The 17663-nt window shown below is 41.2% G+C and overlaps 1 long non-coding RNA gene across 1 annotated transcript; it reads left to right on the top strand.

Annotated features, from left to right (window-relative positions):
- The first annotated feature begins 365 nt into the window (after positions 1–365).
- LOC144989055 (uncharacterized) lies at positions 366–15368 on the top strand. Its single transcript, XR_013653195.1, has 3 exons — positions 366–585; positions 667–730; positions 14303–15368. It is a non-coding gene; the product is annotated as an uncharacterized LOC144989055 (long non-coding RNA).
- Positions 15369–17663: the final 2295 nt, after the last annotated feature.

Below are 17663 nucleotides of genomic sequence, written 5' to 3'. Positions count from 1 at the left end.
GGTCGGTCTTCAAAAATGACTGGCTTGTGCAACTTTCCAGTGGACTTGGAAGCAAGGCAACAGTTGTTGAATGCAGCTGGCATTGAATCCAGAGAACTGTCTCCTGGTGATGGGATTTGTTATGAATGTTTCACTCAGGATAGTTTGCTAATACTTTATACTTATTAGCTATGATGCTAGAGTCATCCGTCACCGGTCCCTATGTTTTGTTTTGTTTTTGTTTTTGAAAATTTGTCTGAATTTAATTATTGTTGTCATGGCTACAAAACAAAATAGACCCAGATGCAGAAACCCGGAAGAAGACACAGGTGAGAACGGGCGTAAGTAGCGAATGGATTTAATAATCAGGTAAGTATTAATGGCAGCAGACTCCGAGGTGTCCACGACAGGGAGACGGTTCCTGTAGGCTCATGGCGTCACTGGTGGATCTGAAGAAGGATCTACAAACGGCAGAATCGGTGCAGGCTCGTGAGGAGAGGAGAATCGGCAGAGGCTCGTGGTGTGACCGGGTGAAGTAGACTAGGCGAGGTTCCAGACTGATGCAGGCTCAGGCGACCACTCGTGGCTATAGATTCCTGGAGACAGGTAAGAACAAGCTTTGGGTTTAGGCTTGAGGCTTAAGAGCAAAATGTAAGCAAAACGTGACGACCAAATATGCACCATCAGGGGCAACGAACTGGCAAAGAATACTGGTCCTGGAGCTCCTTATGAAAGCAGGTGATGAGATGAGGTAAGTGGTCGCAGCTGTGTCGCATCAGGAGCCAAGCAGAGAGGGGAGGAGACTGACCGTGGCACCAATTATATTTCTTTTACAGAAAGACTTTTGTATGTTTAGTCTGTTTTAATGTTATAAAGTTCTTTTTACAAGCTTTATGCTTTTATGCTAAAAACCTTCCTCACTTTAGATAAGGTCCTGCAAAACATTTAATAAACTGTTAACAAAGTTAATTAATACATTTGTAAGGCTTATAAGCAGTTTAGTAATATGGACTTTGAAGACAACGGTCTGACTTCAGATGTTAATAAATCTTATTAACACTTTCAGGTATTTGCAAGACATCTATAATGCCATTAAATATCTTACTAGCATCTTACACATTAATAAAGCCTATTAATATTTTAAGTTAGTTAGTAAAACTTATATGCTTATTAACACGTAGGCTTGTGTGAGACATCTTTAATGCTAATAAATGTCTTACTAGAACCCCTAACAATAATAATACTTCTTAATTTGTTAAAAAAGTTGTTAATACATCTTATTAAGTTTATTAACACTGACAAATTTGTTAAGCATCTATAATACCAATAAATGTATCATTAGCATCTTAAAAACATCCTAACAGTAATGCTTGTAAATGTGTTACCTAAGTAATTTAATAAACCTTATTAGACTTATTGTACTAATAAATGTCTTACTAACATCCTAAAAATTCTATTATAATGCTTGTTAATGCGTTAACAAATCTTGTTAAGGAATCTTAATATAAAGTGTTGCCGACTATTTACATTTAATTCACATACCTACAGTCAGGACCATAAATATTTGGACAGAGACACATTCTTACTAATTTAGTTTATGTACATTACCACAGTGAATTTGAAATAAAACAACTCAGATGCCATTGAAGTGCAGACTTTCAGCTTTTATTCCATGGGTTGAACAAAAAGATTGAATGAAAATGTGAAAAACTAAAGCATTTTTAAACACAATCCCTTCATTTCATGGGCTTTTAAGTAATTGGACAAATGAAATAACTGAAAACAATATGATCATTACTAATATTTGGTTGAAAACCCTTTGTTGGCAATGACAGCCTGAAGTCTTGAACTCATGAACATCACCAGATGCTGGGTTTTCTCCTTCTGAATGCTCTGCCAGGCCTTTACTGCAGCAGCTTTCAGTTGCTGTTTGTTTGTGGGCCTTTCTGTCTGAAGTTTAGTCTTCAACAAGTGAAATGCTGCTCAATTGGGTTAAGATCAGGTGACTGACTTGGCCATTCCAGAATATTCCACTTCTTTGCTTTAATAAACTCCTGAGTTGCTTTGGCTGTATATTTTGGGTGGTTGTCCATCTGTATTATGAAACGCCGCCCAATCAGTTTGGCTGCATTCACCTGGATCTGCGCAGACAGTACGTCTCTGAACACCTCAGCATTCATTGGGCTGCTTCTGTCCTGTGTCACATCATCAATAAACACTAGTGTCCCAGTGCCATTAGCAGCAATGCACGCCCAGCCCATCACACTGCCTCCACAGAGTTCTACTGATGATGTAGTGTGCTTTGGATCATGAGCTTTTCCATGCCTTCTCCATGCTTTTCTCCTGCCATCATTCTGGTAGAGGTTGATTTTGGTTTCATCTGTCCAAAGAATGTTTTTTCAGAACTGTGCTTGCTTTTTTAGATGCTTTTTAGCAAAGTCCAATCAAGCCTTCCTATTCTTGAGGCTTATGAGTGGCTTGCATTTGTGGTGTGCCCTCTGTATCTATTTTAATGCAGTCTTCTTTTTATGGTAGACTTGGATATTGATACGCCTTCCTCCTGGAGACTGTTGTTCACTTGGTTGGCTGTTGTGAACGGGTTCCTCTTCACCATGGAAATTATTCTGCGATCATCCACCACTGTTGCCTTCCGTGGACGTCCAGGGGCCTCATTTATAAAACTTTGCGTAGGATTTGCGTCAGAAGTGGCGTACGGATGAAACATAGGACGTGCGTACGCACAGAAATATTCAGATTTATAAAACCGTGCGCACGCACATCCTACGCATCTTTCCCTTAATAAATCACAACCAATTCTAAATGCTGCGCAGCTTTAGCGGCTTCATGACACGCCCATAGTTGCCCATAAATAGTCCGTGAAACGCCCACAAATGAATATTCATTGATTGCGAAACCATGCCAAACACGGAGAGAAAATCAAAAAAACGTAACTTCACTCAATGTGAAGTAGAAGTTATCGTTGGCGAGGTGGAAAAGAGAGGAATAATGTTGTTTGGAGGGCACAGTGTGGGCATTACTAATGCCTAAAAGCCACGTGAGTGGCAGACGGCGGCAGACGCCGAAAATGCTGCAGCCTCACAACCTCGGACTGTGGCCGAAATAAAAGAAAAGGTCGGACATCAAAGTCAAGGCAAAAAAACGTCTAGCGCTGAACTACTTTGACCGCATGTTGTCTGTTCACAGCAAAATCTTCAAAATGCAAGCACGAGTCCTCTAATCAACTCCAGGCCTTTTATCTGCTTCACTCATAATGACATAACAAGGGAATTGCCCACACCTGCCCATGCAATAGCATGGAAGTCAATTGTCCAATTACTTACGAGCCCATGAAATGAAGGGATTGTGTTTAAAAAATGCTTTAGTTTTTCACATTTTTATGCAATCTTTTTGTTCAACCCATGGAATAAAAGCTGAAAGTTTGCACTTCAATGGCATCTGAGTTGTTTTATTTAAAATTCACTGTGGTAATGAACATAATCTAAATTAGTAAGAATGTGTCTCTGTCCAAATATTTATGGTCCTGACTGTAGATGCAGCCATTTGATCTTTATATTGTCTTATTGAATTTATCAGAGAAATTAGTTGATTAAATACAATAAAAACAAAATCTTATATAGGTTTTAAGTGATTTATTGAATTTTGTCTATCAGTTATTTATTTCATGTGTGAAATGGTAAGCATCATGATAAAAAGGAGGATCTTTATCACACATCGCTTTCATCTGCACAGAAAAGAGATAAGCTCTTACCTAATTAGCTGGTAGCGAGCGTTCTTGTAAAACGAGACTTTACACTGGAACAATATTAGTCATGCTCTCTGATGTGGTTCCTTGCTGGGTGATTCTCTTGCCAGCTCGCTTTCTCACACTTTTTTTGGTTCAGCTGCATCTCAGCAGTGGAGAACATTTTGTTGAATTTGTTTTAGGTCAATGCTTATGATGTGCACTCATTATAGGAAAGGTCAGAGCCATATATAAATGTATTCGAGGCTATCATGGCCCGTTTCTGAGAAGGATCTTTACTTAAAGGGGTTCACCCTGGGAAGAGTGAAGGGCAGACCTCACAAGAGGTTCACACAGGCTTACTGACGGTCTCAACCAGCCAGCCAATCCCGCGTCTGACTGATTATGTTCACTTTCCAGACTGCCCAGGAGATACTCCACAGGGAAATGGGTGAATGAAGCAGGCTTTTCCACGATGTTGTGTCTAAATAATGATGCCGAAGGTTGGAACAGTGGTGCCCACAATTGCCTTTTAGACTTCCAGTCCATGGCCTTTTGTATCTACTGTTAAGACTTCTGTCTGTAATGACCCATGTCAAACACTTTGGCGCTGGTGTAATGATATATCTCAGTTCACCACTTACACCCTAAGGTGACAATTATAATCACACATATACCTTTTACTGCTGGATCAAACTACTGTTTTGACAAATTGGTATGGTAATAGGTGCAGGTAGGATCGAGGAGAATGAGGTGGTGGAAGAGAGGGTAGGACAGCACTGAGGTTACTGAAGACATGTATTAAAGAATTTCAGGATCAGTTTTCCCTCCACAGAGTTTCATTCTTCACCAAAGTTATTGTTCATTCATCCAACAGACCCTTTAAGAGTTATATCCTGCCCTGTTAGGCTAAAGAGTGCTTTCTGTATGTATGGACCCTGTCACCCCCTCTTGTTTCCTACAATGGGGGGTCTTAAGCTGCCACACTAGACGTGTAAAACTCTTCCCTCCCCAATGGGACAAGGGCAAGGACCACCAGCATGCTTGGCCTTTCTGCCTTATGATGCACACAAAACAAAAGTGCATTGAAAACTCCTTTTTCCCCCTCCTCACCATTGAGGTAACACCCACTAGACACTGAACACACTTCCTGTGCTCCTTCCTGTGCTTTGCTGTACATTTATCACCCTTTCCTTACAGAAGCATGTCCTTCAAGCTCCATGATGGATATTTGCTGAGTGAGATGACCTTGTGTGTGTTAGACAGTAACTATTGGATGTCCAACTCTTTGAGGCTGAGTTGACACAAAGAGGCTTGTGTTCATAATTTTGAGCCTCCTTTTCTAGTTTGTTTTTTAACTATTAGGTCCCCACATTTCTTTTCAATAACAAAATATTTAAAGCAATTTTTAAGTACTGGTATGCAGTTTTATTTTTTTTTGTTTATTATTTTTTTCCAATAGTTACTAGCCCTATTTGCAGCCTTACCCCATAGCCTTGCCTGTCCTGCAGCAGATTTAGCTTTTGTTGGCTGGTGTTAATAGGATTAAAAGGGGTTACTAGCTCAATCACAGACAGCTTCAAACCATCTCTAAATGTAAGTATCTCATGGGGGTCGAGGGGCATTTCGGCTATGCTGTTCCCCCCTCCGGCAGCCCTCCTGATCGACGGACAAACCCTGAGCCTAATGGGGGTGGCAAAGGTTTGGCCTCCAGGAAAATCTGCAGGATTATGTCAGCACTCATTACAATGTACACAAAGACCACAGGATCAGTTAGAGCACAAACGGAGCGGTTAAGTCAAATAGGGTGGGCCCGGGTATTTTCTGCCTCCACCCTGACATTGATTAGCCTTTGTGGTTTGTGATTCCCCACATTATGGCTACTGGGTAACTGATTGTCTAAACTTCAGCACCAAACTAAACCTTCTGTTGACTAAAAATTGTATTTCAGACACAGTCTCACTTCGAAATGGGACCTGTTATCACGAACTGGAGTATATAGGCTGATGGAATATCAAAAGTCACAGATTTTCCCAAGCATACAAAAACAGATTAAATCAATTCAGCCTTGGCAAGATGCATTCAGCAGGAATGGCACATTGTGCCCAGCACCCATACATAATTAGATAGTGGATGAGACCAGTACTGGATCCACTGTGATAATGTGAGGTCACATCACTCTTGAATATCCATGATAATAACCGTAGTCAATAGAGTAGTATCTATTAGGCATGCTGAAGTGTCCAGTACCACATTCAGACAGCCTCAAATGTCACACATATGTTTACCTTGGTTTGCACAGCACCTTAGATAAATAAAAAAAAATGAAAAACAGACAATTAGAGACAATTAGAAAATAAAACTCAGAAACTATGAAGATAGAAGATTCTGCTTGTCACTGACATCCCCAGAGATGCACACTGGGTGGAGCATGTACGTGACAGTAGTGTCACACTCCAAGGTTGGACACATAAAGGGCTGGCCAGCAATTGATGTTCTCATTTGAATAGACTCTCAGGGGTGGTGTTCTATCCCATGTTCAGCACAATTCTCACTGGTGATGATAACACGCTCATCCACTCCTAGACACAAACGCACTTGAAAACAGATGTGCATTGGACTCATGTATGCAGAGAAACATAACACAGTTCTGCAATGTCCAGATGTTTTTTTTTTCAGTGTGCACACTTGTCTCAAACTATGCAGTATGGAAGCAGTTCACAAGTACTTGTTAAAATAGGCCGATGTGCCATCAGTGTTTGTTTTCCCCCATTGACAGATTGCTGCAAATGCTGTTACAAAACACGCACAGTTGCTTATTCCACTGTGTATATATATATATATATATATATATATATATATATATATATATATATATGTGTGTGTGTGTGTGTGTGAGAGTATATATTTTTTACTCCCATCTTCTCCTGTCAGCGTATTCATAAATGTTTCTGGAAAATGTCTTATTTTAGCAATCCTCCAGATAGTCAGAGCCCATTTCCATGGCTTTAAATAATGTCAATCTGGGCAAACCCAGGATTGAAGCTCCTGAGCTGGAAGGCACAATTTCTCCTTTCGCCCACAGTCTGATAATTTTCGAAGCTATTGGCAACTTGGGAATTTTGCAGCCTTATCATTTGGGCTCAGAGAAGTTCACCACCACTAATCGGTGCTGGGATCACTCATTCAAGGTTTGCAAGATTTTTTTTTCACAGCATTGACAGCTGTCTGTACTAAAGCATTAGCAATCCAGATCAATCAGCCTAATAGGTTAATACCTAAAACAATAAAATTAGGTTTAATCCCTATGTGAAATAATCTTGACATTTTTTTAATTATTTGTTGTGGGAATAAAATTGACTTTTCTTGTGACTCAATTAGGTGCAGTGTGGATCAAAGCACATTTACCCAGAGCATTTACCCCGGACCCCAAATCCCGGCATGTATGTAAGTAAATGTGTGACAGTTGGGGATATGGCAGAGCGCCTGTCCTCATAATGCTGCAGGCAAACCCCAGGCAGCAATATCATCATCATGACAGGACTCTGCCTGCTTATTTATTCCTTTTAGTTACCTCACTGCTCAAATAATGTCAATGCACAGGGGCATGGACAGGCTGACACACACACACACTCGCACAAGCATTTGAAAATGAATAGCCTCGGTGGCGGTACCTGCGGAGAAGTGATAACTGAGATGGTGTGAGCAGCCTCCGTCACAGCAGCAGTGTTTTCAGCCTAATTGGAACTAAGGACCAGACACATGTGGGAGCAAATATATGTGGTGATTCACATGCATGTGGTCAGGTTGGGATGCATTTCTTATTCAAAACTAAATTGACTCGGAGCTGGATGAATCTAGTTCAAATGTAGGACTAATGTTGTATTCTATCCTGCATCATGTTGCATGATTACTATTAACAGGCTCCCACCATGTTTACGTTTGGAGACTCCACACAGTATTCTGTAATACAGATGAAGCTTGTGTGTTTTTGTGTGTGTGCATGTGTTAGTGTACATGTGTCTATAATTAATAGGGCGCATTTGACCACAAGGGTCCCAGGGTAGGTGTTGTTTTGATCTTCTCCTCATTGTAGTCGCGGCAGTTATTCTCTAATGTGTAACTCTGACCACTGGCACTTTGTTAGAGGACAAACAGCCCTTTATTATAACCTCTCACACAAGTGTGTGTGTGGGGGGGGGTGTATTTGTGTGTGTGCATGTGTGTGTGAAGTTCAGACTGATTTTTCTAACCAGGTAGAGGATAATGAAAGACACACTTAGCCTCCACGAGTTGGCAATCGAGGCACAAGAGGAGATTTCAGAAATAAATGCTGTTTTGGGATGGGGAAGCATCAAAAAGCTCAGATAGTTACCGCTCACTAAATTACACACTGAAGACACAAACTGAACAATCAGCTACAACTAGCTATCAACAATTGAGTAGAATATGCAAAAATGGCAATTAAATGTATTAGCATACGTATATTTTTTGTATGATATCCCAACATCTGTGGCATTAGCCATGGCTCTCTTTATGTAAAATAGAGATGGGGAAATGAATACGCAATCTACCACTGTGTTTTCATCATTAGTGCGCTCCAACTCATGGCTCTGCCGCCTTCCAAGCCGCCTGAGTGGAGAGCAAGAGGAACATTTGTGTGCCCTCGCATGCCAAATTAATTCTTGTCTTGACATCTTAATTCTCGGTTCTTGTGTGTGGTCAAATCAGCCTACTATAGAAAAGCAATCAAGCAATTATTCCCAAATTATATTTGCCCAACACACACTGATTGGTTATTCTTTTCTTATTGAGTAAGCTCATTAATTCTGAGCAGCTTGCTTGTTATGCCTCTGCCATTACTCCCTTCCCCTCTCTTCCCTCTCGCTGTCTCCCACCCCTTGCTCCTCATCATGCACACTCACTCCCAGCTTTCACTTCCACCTCCCCCCATGAGTCCTTGCCACACACACCCACTCTTTCTCCTACCCAGCAGATGCACCCTATCTTCCAGCCCCAGCCTGCTGATGTTTTAGAGATGACATACACTACAAAAGCCCCGTGATCTGTGGCATTGTCTAGTTGGCCAATTACTATTCCCATCTCTGATTAACTTTGATGTGAAACCTAATGAGATAAGGCAGCTTATCAAGGCAGCGGCTGATAGTGGTCTCATTTATTCCTGTGCCTGGCACCCAAGCAAGTGACAAAAAAAAACTAATGACAAGGAGTTTGTCTGTAAAGTCAGCTCTAAGCGAAGTGCAACATTTTTCATCTGCAGTTCATCAGCTCTTGCCTGCAATGGCTCTGCCATCATCAGCGTGCAGTGCCGAGGTACTCCACACAAACGCACTGTGGCTTGCTGTGGAACAAGAGCCACCAAGTTTTTCTGTGTCTGACACTCTCACTTGCTCTCCACCTCTCTGCAGTGTTTTTCTCTTAACAGCTCCTTTCCCCTTCTCCAGGCTCTAATGGTGCAGCTAATTGCTCAGGTTGTTTAGTTGTGAGGAAGGCAGGAGTGGCTGTACAAAGCCGTTATGTTTGCCTGACTTCCAAGAGGTGAAACCTTAATTTTCTACCTCTGCCCTCTGTTTTTTTTTTTTATTATTAATATCCTCTGGTGTGTGCACACAAGATTTTTCCCCTGTTTGCACAGAAACACAATGATAAGAAACAGTGAAGCAAGAATATACTCCACTGTATATTCTGGAACATAGATTGGAATTTTGTTTGCTTGCATGCAAATATATACACACACACACATACACACCATACACACACACTTTATATATATATATATATATATATATATATATATATATATATATATATATATATATATATATATATATATATATATATATATATATATATATGTATATATATATATATATATATATAGTTGTATGTAAAAAAGTTATTTTAAATTTCAATTCTGAACACATCAAAGAAGCATCTTCAAAATTCATCATCTTCCTACTTATGAAATAACATTATAACTTAAAAAAAATAATATTGATGTTAATTCAAATGTTGGTTTTGCTGTCTAATTTAAGGGGGATAAAAAGAAACAACCCTAAAATGAGTCCTATTGTTCACTTTCCTGTGCGGACTGACTGTAGAGAGGCAGGAAGTGCATGCCTTTTGATTTGGAGTATAAAAGTAAATAATATTTGTACATCTAACACATACTCGAAGTGAATGAGCAGCCCATGAATGTGTTTCTATGAGCAAGTGGAGAGCTCTACAGACTTTAAAGCCAGAGCCCAATTAAGCCTTGCCTCATCGGGAGAGGGAGAGGAGCTGAAAGCTGAATACATAAGATAATACAGCCGCACTAAAGCAGCCTGTGCGCTCAGTGTAAAATTAGAGAGGGAAGAGAAAATCTTGATAAAGAGGGGGGAAAAAAATGAGGACAGACAGTAGGGGGAAGAAGAGAAAAAGAACTTCCTTTGGGCCAATTTCCTTTGAAACTGTTTAACCGAGCACAGCTATTCATATTCTACACAATTAATAGTGTCTCTTTCTTGTTCAGACGACACATCATAACGGATAGAGGGGGAACAGAGAGAAGAGGATTTCTTTTTCCATCCAAATTGTAACCAATTTAACGACAAAGCGTTACCCTTTAGTTCCCCAGAATAGGAGTCGCACTCATAAAGAAAGACTGACAGTCGACATCTAAATCTCATTCAAGGACGCAATTTCCAAATGCTAATCATAATCTGCAGATGTTGGCCACTGATACATCCCTTTATTTATTTATTTTGGAAGCACGTCTGTGCCCATTTGGACAGCTTGTGAAATTTGAAACAAAGAGGGAAAATCCCTCCTTTTTGAGGCGTCTTGAAGAGCAAGCGACAACAGCCACAGCCTGGACATCTGCACAGTCTTTATGTGGTATGTCTCTGCAAGCACACAAAAAGCAGTCACATTAACACACGTGTACACAAAGGAACACAGGGACAAGCATGCATGCGCACACATCTTTTCCCTCTCTTTTACTTCTCCTGGTCCCTCTTTCTCCCTGGGTTGTTTTAGAGTGCCTCAGATGTGTCATCAGACATTGGTTTCTATCTGAACCTCAGAGAAAAAAGAAATACTTGACAGAGAGGCATAGAAAAAGAGAACACTCTGAAATTTTGACATTCTTCGGACGGCCGCCTTAGTGATGGAGTGATGGAGAGGCAAGGAACTCCAGAATGTGTTTTTATTTACTTGCTGCCTTTTTCCCTTTCGCCTTTCAGGGAAATGGAGGCTAGCACGAGGCCACTCCTCGTTCATCCTCGTATAAAGCGGCTCAGTGCAGGACTTTGAAAAAGAAATATGTTTTTTCCTGTTTTGATGTCAAATACAAGGTGAAACCCAGCTCATCAGTTAGGTGATATAAAATGTAATTGAATCGTAAAGTAGCTACTAAACAGCAAAAACGTTGCCATTAGTATTTAAACATTCCTCCGATAAGTGGAACATATTATCCACTTGTGTTTTATTCAATGAATGCTGGAGTTACTCAACCAATTCAGGCCCAGTTAAGATTATGAAGTCACTACAAAAGCCACAAAGTGAGATGACACTGGAGAGATGAGCATTTTGTTCATATTTCCTATATTTCTTGTCGGTTTGGAGCTGTCATATTGAAGCTTGTTTCCTTTGAAGACGCTCTCTGGACATTTTCAGAGCCACTTTTGGCTCCTGGCTCTCTTTGTTGATTTTGTTCTCCCTCTCCACCAATACACAATCCTCCCAGCTGATAGCAAGCCAGTTTCTGTGTGAAACAATCAGAACTCGTGCCCTTCTCAAGCATGCCAGGCCAATCAGAAGGCAAGGGAGAACAAACAGAGCTGTGCAGCTGTCCTCTGGACAAAATAAAGCACTTCCGGGGCCAGTCAGAAGGGCCCGGGGTGGCTGGGCACACCCTAAATCAACCATTGTGCTGTCCCAGAAAAACCTTCAAGATCACAAAGCGTGCGATTGTAGGTTAAAGACACACATCCACATCCACAACCTTACAAAAAATACACCTCCATCCATCCCACAGTGTTTATTCATTTATTCCCTCTATCCCTAATCACTGTGACTTTTAGTTTCCTTTCGAGAAAAAAGAAAAGAATTGCCCTGTGTAAAATGCCTGAAAGGCTTAAGTACATCCACCTTTTTCTACAGTGAGCAGCCAACTCTCAAGGAAGCATGTATTGCATGTCTAGCCGCTGAGACACTCAACACGCTGTAGCAGCCTGACTGCGAGCTGAAAAGGTTCTGTGGTTTTTTTTTTTTAATTCAGAACACCAATTCATTCACATGCTATTCGCTTTTACAATAGAGACTGAAGAGGCTCTGACCCTGTAGTTCAGCAGATCAAGGTCAGTAACCAAGGAAATTAAATCTGAATTGCATCCCAGTGCACAATTGATTCTGTAGCCCCGTCATATTCCCGCTTAAGAAAACAAAATCACTACATTCACTTTGTTCTCAATGAAGATACTCTGGAATGAAAAGACCATGCTTCAAAAATAAATTATTTCCATCAAACAATATGAAAGGCAAATTCCTCTTGAGGACAAAGTACTTCAAGCATAATGTAATAGTGTACATTTATAAATTTCTTTATGTCGTTGTTTAGGCTCCACATCTTGAATTGGGGGGCATTTAAGTACTTCCTACATTGTTTTTTATAAAAAGTCATCCACACTATTTAGATCTCTGTACATGTGGACACACACACAATAAATCTAACTGATCGGTCGATTTTCTGATTGGGTGCTGTGACAAAGGCTGAGCGGGCTGCTAACACGGTCCCTGTCAGTAGAAGGGCTATACGTGGGCAGACACAAAGCCTCATTAAAATACATACAGAGCTGGTGCTGCTCCTGTGGGTGGGAAAGATGCTCCATCAAGATGTCGTTACAACAACCCTATCTCCACCCACTGGCATGTATCTCGCTCACACTGTCCTCCCCCATGCCTGGACAGCACAATGGCAGTCTCCTTTATAACCAGTGTGGGCCATTCCCTCCTTTCCCCGCGAGGTCAGGGCCTCATCCTTGGGGAGATCTCACATTGTGTTTTAGCAAACTGGGGTCAAACTGTTTGGAATAAAGGGTTTTGTTAAACATCAATTAGGCAGGTCCGGTGCTCTGGCGTGAGCTTTATTTATGTGGAAAGCTATAGTGCTCAGCTGTCTCGACACTCAGCAGCATGTTGGTCTGCATGTTCCACTAGTCTTGTATGTGTCACAGCGGACAAAACAATCTCACGGCATACACCGGCGTGAATGAAAATTCCCTCACCCGATGTTCACCTCAGCATAAGTCTGGGTACAAATGCAACATATTTTCCCCACAGTCGAAGTAAAAAGGAGTCAGAACAGTTCACGTGTCTGTCTTCCTCTTTGCCACTCAGAGGCGCTGTATTGGGGGGAAAAGGGGGGAAAAAAATTAATGAATAAAAGTTGAAAGTGTAGCTGTGTTGTCAGTGGTGCCATGTAGGCCAACTGCCCTGTTAGTGAGGCTGACATTCAAAGGGAGCTGGGATGCCGACAACAATCCCACAACCTCCTGCTGCGAGAAGACATTTCGCGTGGTGGCAAAGTCCTTTGATACTGCTCTTGTGATCCTCACTGCCCTGCCTTTGAAAGAGCACACACATACAGCACAAAATGCAGGCCATCGCCATTATGAAACATTTGAACACTCTGCCTTTTTATTCTGTGATTTTACATTACTGTTACTGTAAAATATCCCTACTTTTAGTTGGATATTAGACATCTTTTTTGGAATTTGGTTCACTCAGCATCGTTTCTGCAGACCTATCTGGAATCACTCACATGTGAAGTGATAATAAAAACAAAAATTTCACAGCTATAAAATAATGTGGCTTTTTTTTATTGCAAGTCTACCTTTTTATTCACAGTGAAAAAGAGAACAATTACACGTGGAACTGCTGCTAATGCTGCTGATTAATAGCAAGTCTGACTCTGTGATAGTACAATGTGACTGCAAGCAATAAGCAGTAATGCAGGTTACTGAATATAACACCCACTTTCAAGAATGAAGGCAAACAAGCTCCACTAATTACTGAGGCACTATGCAGTCATTTTTGCGAGCAAGGGTTACTGAATGGTTGCCTATTACTTCACTTCCCTGAACTAAATGCTTAAGATAATGACCACTTACTAATTGGTGCTTATACCTTATATCAGTTCCTGCAGAATATAATTGCAGCTATTATGGTACTAAATAATCGCTGGAATTAGTATCCTTAAAAAAAGTGTGCTGAATAATAGTATGGTGTATTTTCCTGGAATAGGTCTTAGTGTCAACACACCACCAGTTGATTCATCATTAACTAGAGGGTTCGGGGCAAGCAGAAAGCCTTTCCTGTTAGGTTGGTGTCAGCACATCTTCTGCTCTGGCAAATAGAGAAAATCTGTTCATGCAACCTATGTGTGTGGGTTCCTATGAAGTATAAACACAGCAATTGAGAATGTAGATATTTGTGTGTGCACAACATGAAGTCCACAAGCAAGGGAGCTCTATATTCTATGCTGATCACGCTCCCCTCTGCTCTTCCTTTGTGCAGGCCCTTCCGTCAGCTGTTGACTTCCTAAGTGTCTCAGACAGCCGTGTTTCTGTCTGCGCCTCTGTCCACTGCCTTGTCCTGCTCACATTTCTGAAGTCCACTGACTGCTAATGGCTGTATACAGACAAAGAGCCCACTCTGTTGCCACTCGGCCCGGCCAAGCCAGGGGCCAGGGACAACCAGGAGGAGGAGGTGATGGGGAGAGGGCTGGGTTTGGGAAAAGGGAGGGCTAAAGCTGGGACGAGCACCCGGCACTGCCTGCCTTTCTACACTCGTGTCACGCTTGTGTGACAACCACTCCTCTGTGCTTGTTTGAACTGTCCTTCCCAATTAGCGCTAATAAGTCCCTCTGTAAGGATGAGCAAGCATAGTGTGCTCAATCGCCCCCAAGTTCACATATGCGTAAACAGATTTGTGCACAAAACACAAACACCGTCTTTTCTCCCAAAGCTTATAGAATTGAAAATCCCAGGAGCACAACCTTGCTAATAGATATAGGAAACCCAAAATGCCTCACGTTCCCAGCAAACAAGTGCCAGTAAAGAGGCAAATTAATGACAAGTCGTTAGAGGGGTTTGCCTAAGAATAATTTTGCTCTGGCTCCTCACTACCACTGAAGAATTGATTAGATCCAAGCTCAATCAAAGTGCATGAATCTATAAAGAGCCAAGTAGACATGCTCCAGTCCAATTTTTTCCAAACAACACTCCGGCATAAGGATCAGAGTAAAACAGAGAGCTTTTCTTCCATGTTAGGGTTTAAAAGCTAGACTTAAAAGCGACTGTCAGTAGCAGAGAGGTAGACAGGTGTTGCAGTTCGTGTCGGCGCACTTCTCAGTACATTAGCTCTAATGCTTTTGCCAAGGAAGATTTGGTACAACGATAAATCACAGGAAAAGGGTTTCGCACAAAAACATATAATTCAGAAAGTACACAAACGCTGCGGAAATAATAGACGTCACTCTGTTTCTCGATACAGTGTTCAGCTGTCTGAGCTGAAGGAAAACTAAAGAACTCCGGAATAATGATTTCACTTGTGTTTTCTCAAAGTAAAGACTTAGTCAAGCTTGGCTGTGCTCGGCTGTTTATTGTTGCCCGCTTGTTTATTGTCATGCAGAAAGCAGAGGAGGTATTAAAGGCAGATTTTGCCCTTATTTTAAAATGTGGTGCTGAAGATTAGAGCCACTGCCAAACACTGGGGAAACACTTAATTGATTTCCTTTGGACTGTTTACCTCTACTGTAGCCCTCCTGGAGCCCAGCACACACAAACATGAACGCATACGCACACAGAGTACAACCCTGGCCCCATTTACGGCTACACGGGCCTGCCAAGAGCCTCATTAGTATTCACAGCAGTGGCATTTGCCAGCCTGAGCGTTGCCGTGGTGATGCTGCCCACACAAGTGATGATAAATGGTGCTTTCAGCTTCTCTGCCTTCCATAGAGCAGAGCGGGAGCTGAGGAGTTGCTGGCTTGGACCCAGCTACGGCTATGGCTATAGCAGGGCCGCTTCCCAGAGAACAGGCAACCCAAGCATGACTACACAAGCCCGGGGCTGCTTGAAGGCTTTGGGTGAAGGGGAGTGGTGGGTAAGGGGGTTTTGGGACCGTGTGGGTTGTGGGGGGGGCAGACTTGAGGTTTTAAAAGATGGGGAGGGGAGAGTCCTGGTAAAGAGGGTCTGCTTGAACTTGTTATTGTTGGCTGAAAAAGCGGTGTCAGCTTCAGGTTTTCTCGTGTGAGTTTTGTTTGCCTCACGTTTTGGTGTGGTTTTAAAAAAAATTGCTATACAAACCATATTTAAATTAAAAAGCCATAATTAAATTTAAGATAATTTTCAGTTTTATATTTTTTCATTCATCCAATAAAATGTCATTTTTACTATATTATATGTAACTTAAAGATATGTTAATGTTTAAAAAGAAAGGAAGAGAAGATATTAAATGTAGCCACAATGAATAATTGTTGGCAGCTTCAAAAAACAAAATAATAGCTACTAAAAATTAAAATTGAATTTTACTAACACTTAAATATTTAATGTAAAATACAAAATATTTTTACATAAATAACATGATTTCTTGACTTAGGTATTTTGTAACCCATCGTTTTTCAGGATGAACTATTTACAGATATTAGTAGCATAAATACACATAGAACTTAAGATCAACAATTTTCTTGGAATAAAAGTATACAATTTTCCCAGGTTTTGAACATGCGCAAAAGGCTTAAAAAAAGGCAAGTATTGTGCAAAAACATAATTTTGAACTGTTCCTTCACTGTGACAAATAGAGTGTGAAATGATCTCAGCAAACACTGCAGTCCCTCCTGTGCTTCTTTTATTGCAGCTTTAACAGCAAAAGCTGTTTGAGCCTTAAATCAGCAGAGAATGGGCGTTTAGGTATCCAGCTACACAGAAACAGCCGTGGAAGCAGTGAGGATAAGGAGGATAATGTGAAATCGCCTTGATCCTTTTTAAACACAGAAGTACGGTGTTATTCCCAAACTATTTCGGGATGATGTATGACATTTTTTATTTTTTTGCATGCTGATTTGATGTTATTCCATAAAAAAGCCAAGCTTGAAAGTTTCCATGTTGCATGCACCTGAACCTCATTTGGTACACTTATTTTTTGTGTTTCCTATTGGTGGCTATGTATAAAAAGCTAAAAAAAAAAAAAAACAGCTTTTAAGAATTTGCAATTTGCAATTTACAATGACAACATTCGCTGTTGATGGTCAATTTGAAGACAAATATTTGTGGAAGTGTTAAAAAAAGCAGAAACTACAATGTGTCATTAACTTCAAGTACAACTTCAATATTTTTTTCACTATCTATTTTCTGTCAAGGTTTCCTTTGTTATTTTTTGAAAAAATTCCTCTGCCAACAGCAACTTTTAGAAGGAGTGTTTATAATATTTCTGCTTCCTGTTGGACAGTCCTCTCAAATACACTGGCCTGAGTGTTTCTGCTTAAAACACAGTGATTCCTGCACCATGAGCACAGCTGAACTTCGGGATGACCGCTCCTTCAGAGAAAGCCTGACCCTTCCAAAATCAAGCCTGATTACCCATCTCTAGGACACTAAGCAGCGGCTATCTTCAAAAGGAGCAGAAACAATCACCAGTTGGGGGGGGGGGTAGTATCGTGTGTGTGTGTTGGGGGGGGGGGTTGGAGAGCTCAGCGTTGTGCAGCGGCAGTTTGGGCCAGACTGAACGGTCTCAGCCAGGGGGCCTGGGCTATTAAAAGATAAATGTATTTCTTTGTTGCATTATTCATGATTTGAGGAGGTGGGGAGGGAGCTGGGAGCTAGAGGCTTAGCGCAGCAGTGGCTTCCTTCTCGGCCTCATCAAGGCCAAGGCCCCC

The sequence above is a fragment of the Oryzias latipes genome, chromosome 22 (genome assembly GCF_053564925.1).
Source record: "Oryzias latipes strain Hd-rR chromosome 22, Olatipes_Hd-rR_3.1".
NCBI lineage: Eukaryota > Metazoa > Chordata > Actinopteri > Beloniformes > Adrianichthyidae > Oryzias > Oryzias latipes.
The sequence above is the reverse complement of the archived record's forward strand: the minus strand, read 5'-3'. Positions and strand labels throughout refer to the sequence as shown.